The sequence below is a fragment of the Petromyzon marinus genome, unplaced genomic scaffold (genome assembly GCF_048934315.1).
Source record: "Petromyzon marinus isolate PM22_M1 ecotype Great Lakes invasive population unplaced genomic scaffold, UKy_Petmar_22M1.pri1.0 PM_Scaffold_23, whole genome shotgun sequence".
NCBI classification, from domain to species: domain Eukaryota; kingdom Metazoa; phylum Chordata; class Hyperoartia; order Petromyzontiformes; family Petromyzontidae; genus Petromyzon; species Petromyzon marinus.
In genome coordinates this window covers 1,221,286-1,228,112 of record NW_027423202.1, presented here as the reverse complement: position 1 = coordinate 1,228,112, position 6,827 = coordinate 1,221,286, and positions in this window count along the sequence as shown.

The following is a 6,827-nucleotide window of genomic DNA, read 5'->3' as shown; positions in this document are numbered from 1 at the left end:
GTTGCCAAACGAATACATTATAAGTTTGATGCCATTACACACGAAATTATTTCCACAAATGTACCACAATACCTTTCTGATCTTGTCAAGGATCATAAACCATCACGTGAACTCTGCTCATCCTTGCAGTGGATTTTGACTGGCCATCGAACAAAGACGGTCACCGCAATCGTATGCGTTCAGGAGCACGTCTTTGTCCATCTGGAACGCTCTTCCTTCCGACATTACGTAGCTCCTGAAAACTGAAGAGGAGCCCCCCCTCTGCTGCCCGCCATCTTCATAAACCACGTGGCAGCTCGTCCTCCAGCTGGCCAGCTGCTCCTTAGTGCACCGTCAGCCAGCGGTGCGCTGGAGAGCGCGGAGTGAGCAGCACATGGCGCGAGGCAGCGTAGCTACACGAAGAGTGGATGCCGCAAGGAGATGGAGACGTGTGGCTGTACTGAGCTCTTATTAAATACACAACTTAGATTTCTTACCGTGTCGGAGACCACTCATTTCACAACTATAGCTACAACAGCCCTTTGATTATTTAAAACTTCTGAATAATGCTTTAAAGTTAATTTTCAAAGATTAAATGTCGGTGCCCTGGCGACACACTTGCTGGTGAGGTGAACTGCGGTGGTGGACTTGCGCCCTCTGTGGCGTGTGTTCCTCCCTCACCTGCATCGTGAAGGCCACTGTTGACTTTCTCTTGGCGGAGCGACGCGTGCGCCAGGGACGGTTGAAGGCAGTTAGCAATGGTTTTAAACGGTTGGCCCTCCACTCTGTCCTTCATTCCTACAATATAACTCATCATAGCAAACTCTATATCACTTAGAATTTGACCACCCTTGACATCCGAAAACACTGCCGCAGGGCTGTCTTCATTCTTAAAGCGCTTTCAAGCAAATCTGCCAAATATCTACAGGACCTCTTAACTCAGTTACAGCATCAGATGTGCATCCATATTATTACTATAATCCCAGCCATTCAAACTAGGGTTTGTGAACTCTTTTCACCCTGGGATGCCTTTGCTTCTCAGCTTAGGATCGACTCCCTTCCCTACCTCCACCACTTAAAATAATTCCTAGCTCAGAATACACAATTCCGTTAACAAAATGCATAATTTGCATATATATTTTACACATACTTTGACAAAATTAAAGGGTACAAAAGGTTGCTCAAGTTTTCAGAAAAGTTTAAACGATGATGAGTTAAAGGAAGCCGGTGTGAGTAAAGTTTTCAGTCATTCACGATATGCTGTCATACAGCCGAATACGCACATCAGGGAAACTGCAGTGTTTGTCTCGAGTCAAACATGAATCCCAATGTATATACGTGTAAAGATTAACGCTTTTTATCTTTGGTAGCGGGTAGTTTGTGATAAACTACCTCAGGGCGTGACGACCCTGCCTTACGCGAGTCCCAGGCACAGCTGGCCCGGCTGTCAGTACCTGGTCAGGGCCGCTCCCAGGGTTACGTGATTTTCTAGCTGCCTTGTGAGTGTCTCGGGAGAGTCAATGGCTAAGGGAGTAAACCCCTACAGAAAATCAGGAGTGGGGCCCCTCAGGCGGTTTTGTGACGCACTGCGGTACATTCCCGGCAGCCCCTGCAGCCAAACTGGTAACAAAAGTCGTGCTACGCACTCCTTTGGACATCACCAGCAAGGCCGAGGGGGGGATCCTGACGCATGGGCAACACAGGATTTCCAGAATAACCTGCCCGGGCTTTGCGCCAACAAGAGGTGCAAAAATGGGGAGAGGACACTCCTCGGCCACCTAATCATGGCCAAAAAACACGTATGGCAGCAGTCACGGGTTATAAGCTAATTTTAGATTGGTGTAAAAAATGGGCGCCACGGGTTGCCATCATCGGTGGGAGGGGTCATTGCACCCCAATGGATAGCTACCGCCCGCCTCAAGCTGGGCAGCCCCCGGCCAATAAGGTGCGTTCCCGCCACGGCTCACCTGTTCCAATGGGTGCTTGGAGCTTATGGTTCATCACCAGACAAGTGGGCTGCAACACCTGCACCAGACAAAAGCAAAACAAAACGAAAGAAGGTTCCAGCCCTTCATTTTGCAAGTGGGAATGTATGTACAATGTGTTCTGGACTCTCCGAAGATCTATTGGAGATTGAGGACATCCGCAAGACTTCAGTTATCAACAGGGAGCTGGCAAGACTCTATGTGGATATTGCAGCACTGCAGGAGACCCGGCTTGCTGGTAGTGGCTCACTACGAGAGAGTGACTATACTTTCTACTGACAAGGAAAACAGCAGAACGAACCAAGGCAACACGGTGTTGGGTTCGCCATCAAAAACACACTTCTTGGCATGATAGAACCACTGACTGCAGGCTCCGAGCGGATTCTGCTCATGAAACTGCTCACTGCTTCTGGCCATGTAAACATCCTGAGTGTCTACGCCCCAACACTTTACTGACCTCCGGAGATTCATGACCAGTTCTATAAAGAGCTTCACAATATTATTCGCAAAATCCCCAGCTCTGAGCACATGTTTCTGTTGGGAGACTTCAATGCAAGGGTAGGGGCTGACCACGATGCGTGGCCCGCATGCCTTGGCTATCATGGCATTGGAAAGATGAATGCCAGTGGCCAAAGACTACTGGAGCTTTGTTCAAACCCCAATCTCTGTATCACAAACGCATTCTTTCTCACAAAACCATGCCATAAAGTATCATGGAGACATCCAAGGTATCTTAATTGGCACCAACTAGACCTTGTAATCACCCAACGAGCCTTCCTTAACTCAGTACTCATCACACGCAGCTACCACAGTGCAGTCTGTAACACTGATCACTCACTGGTATCCAGCAAGGTAAGACTATGCCCCAAAAAGATACACCGCCTCAAACAAAAACGCTACCTATGCATCAACTCTGCCAAGACCTCCCACCCAGAGCTCACTCAATTATTCCAACACAGCCTTGAGCAGTCCCTACACGTCACACCAGATGGAAGTGTGGAGACAAAGTGGGCATTCATCAGAGACGCCATCTTCAATGCAGCCATCAATACCTTCAGTAAGCAGACAAGGCGGAACACAGCCTGGTTTGAGGAACACCTGGCTATGTTGGAACCCATCCTCCAAGCCAAGCGCATGGCGCTTCTGAAGTACAAGCAAGTCCCAAGTACAGGATCATTTAGGGCTCTGAAAGCTCCCTGCAGCGCAGCTCAAACAACCGCCAGACGCTGCGCCAACAACTACTGGGTGAACTTCAGCAGTAGGATCCAACTCGCCTCTGACACTGGCAATATCCTTGCCATGTATGAAGGCATCAAGACAGCCTTTGGTCCAAACATCAGGAGGACTGCCCCCCTTAAATCCAGCACAGTGGCCATCATCACTGATAAACAAGAGCAAATGGCCAGGTGGGTAGAACACTACTCAGAGCTATACTCACGAGACAAAGGTGTGTCAGAAGCTGCCCTTGCTGCTGTAAAACCCCTACCAACGATACATGAACTGGACAATGTTCCAACCTTGAAGGAACTTGACAACGCCATCATCTCACCAGCCAGTGGCAAGTTCCCGGGACAGGACGACATCACATCTGAGGTAGTGAAATGTGCGAAACCCACCGTCCTCACAAAACCCCATTAACTTATCTGCCAGTGCTGGGAAGAAGGAGCAATGCCTCAAGACATGAGAGACTCCAACATCATCACCCTATATAAAAACAAGGGTGACCGTGGACACTGCAATAAATACCGTGGCATCTACCTGCTGAGCATCGTGGGGAAAACCTTTGCCCGTGAGGTCCTCAGCAGGTTACAGATACTAGCTGAGAGGACATATCCTGAGGCTCAGTGTGGCTTCAGAGCAGGAAGATCCACAATTGGCATGCTCTTCTCCTTGCGTCAGCTACAGAAGAAATATCGAGAACAGAGAATACCCCTGTACTTGGCATTCATTGATCTTACAAAAGCCTTTGACCTCATCAGTAGGGGAGGCCTCTTCAAACTCCTCAAAGTAATCGGCTGCCCACCAAAGCTGCTGGCAGTCATCTCCTCTTTCCATGACAACATGAAAGGAACAATACAGCACAACGGCACCACCTCAGAGGAATTTCTCATACTCAGCGGTGTAAAGCATGGGTGGGTGCGTGCTTGCCCCAACACTGTTTGGCATCTTTTTCTCAATTTAAAGCTTTCGTGACTGCAATGATTCATCTTCTTTGGTTCTTTCGGTAAAGTCACGTAGAATGAGAATAAAATAATAAATTGATAAAATAAAATAACACAATAATATTCTCACGACGTTTCGGCCACAACACAAGCGGCCTTCATCAGGTGAAGGGACGAGACTGTCTGGTAGGACAGCGCTGGAGTGAAAGAGCCACGTTCAGATCACGACCTTTAAGCTGTGTGAGAGGAAACAAAGCGCCTTGACAAAGGAATTAGCATATAATTTAGCATTGAAATGGCTGAGTGATTAGCTTGTGACTGGTCACAGAAATAGCTATGTTAAAAGTTAAAGCATACACATCCGCAGAAGCACCCCTTGATAAAGGAATTAGCATAGAATTTAGTATTGAAATAGCTAAGTTAAAGCAAACACATCCGCAGAGGCACCCCTTGACAAAGGAATTAGCATAGAATTTAGCATTGAAATAGCTGAGTGATTAGCTTGTAACTGGTCACAGAAATAGCTACGTTAAAGACAGAGCATGCACATTCACCGAGGCACTTAGAACAAATCAAACAGGATAATTTAGCATTGAAATAACTAGGTGAATTTAGCATTGAAACAACTGAGTGATTAGCTAGTGACTGGTCACAGAAATGACTATGTTGAAGTCAAGGCCTACACATCTGAGCTATTCACAGTACTATATAGTTAACCAATAAAAAACTAAAATATAAATTACCTTAATGTTATCAATAAACTCTATATTCTCCAATCAGCTAAGCTACCAACAATAAGTCGTTATATATCACAATGCTATATGGCGAAAAAATGGGTGGATTCTTACCCTCAACTTTAGCACCACGGATAGCTACGGGCCCCGTTCAGACGGACGAGTTCATCCATGGTCGGAACAGAGGAGGGGGAGAGAGACAGCTGCGAGGCGCTATTATACTCCATGTTGTAAACCATACCATTAACCGTGGTGTGAGAGGTATTAAGAGTCAATGCTGGCAAAAGAGCTGCGGTCTGAAGGTCATCGTAAAATACGATTAATTAAGAACAGAAATGGTTTAAAACATCTTTCCAATGGTTACTAAGCCAGAATCCATCTTCTCGGTTTAAATTGTCTCTGTGCTTGTATATGTGAATGGCCTCATGAACGAATCTCTCATGGTAGCCGGTTGGTTTGCAAAGAACCTCCGTCGTGGAGAAGTCAATGTCATGTGAGCCCACTGAATTATAACAGGGATCTGCCACGGCAGAGGAGTTTGTCCTACCGTGTTTCAAGTCTGCTTTATGTTCGCGGATACGGTCCGAGATATGTCGTTTGGTTTCTCCAATGTAGCTACTACCACAGAGGCACTTTAGTTTGTAAACGCCCGGGTACTGTATGTCTGGAACAGCATCTTTTACAGATGGAACTAAATCACGGATTTTATGTACTGTGTTGAATCGGACCTGGATCTTGTGTTTATTCAGGATTTTGGAGATATTTTAGTGACCCCTGCAATGTAGGGTAAGGTGATGGTTTTGAGTGGCTCCACAAGAGGATCCTTCTTCATGACTGGAGTGATGGCTTTGCGGATTGTGTAGTCGGAGTAACCATTAGCCCTGAGAGCCTGGTGTACGTGCTTGAGTTCACTCGTAATGTGTTCCTGGTCGGAAATGCATTGGGCTCTATGGTATAGAGTCTTGATGAGGGAGTTCTTCTGAGATGGATGGTGGTGGGAATCCGGTTTCAAGTAAGCATCTGTATGGGTAGCTTTCCTGTAGACAGAGTGGCTCATTGAACCATCATGTCTCCTTTTAATTAAGACATCCAAAAAGGGTAGTTTGCCATCTTTTTCGACCTCCATGGTAAATCTGATGGCTGGGTGTATAGAATTGATGTGGTCGCAGAATTGGTCTAGAGCAGGCTGGGCATGTGGCCAGATGACAAAGGTGTCATCAACGTACCTCTTCCATAAGGTCGGGCGTAGAGTGGCAGTCTGGATGGCGTCAGTTTCAATTTTTTCCATGAATACGTTGGCTACAACCGGAGAGAGGGGGGAGCCCATTGGGGTGCCCTCAGTTTGTTTTGTAGAAAGTTCCATTCCAGGTGAAGTATGTGTTGGTTAAGCAATGTCTCACCAGGGGGGGGTACATCAGTATGCAGTCCTTGATGAACCAGGTCTTCAATGATAGCGATGTTGTCAGGTACCGGGACTTTGGTGAACAAGGACACCACATCAAAACTGACAAGCAGGTCGTCTGGGGACAGGGAAATGCCTTTGATTGTCGATACCAGGCGAGTAGAATTTAGTACCGCAGAGGTGGTTTTTCCAGTGAAAGGTCGCAGTATATCAGCAAGAAAACGTGCCAGTTTGTAGGTGGGGGAGTTGATAGTAGAGACGATGGGACGAAGGGGTGTATCTTCTTTGTGTATCTTTGGAAGGCCATATAATCTTGGTGGTCTGGCAGCAGAGGTTTTCAACGAGAACTGTTTGATCTCATCAATTAATGCTGTTGAATCAGAGATGATTTTGTTCGTTTTGGTGACCAGGCTGTTGGTGGGATCTCTTTTTATTTTTGTATAGCTGCCATCGTTGAGTAGTTCTTGAATTTTGTTGTTATATTCTGTTTTGTCCATGATGACTGTGGCATTGCCCTTGTCGGCTGAGAGGACGACAATATCATCCCTCTTTTTTAATTGAGATA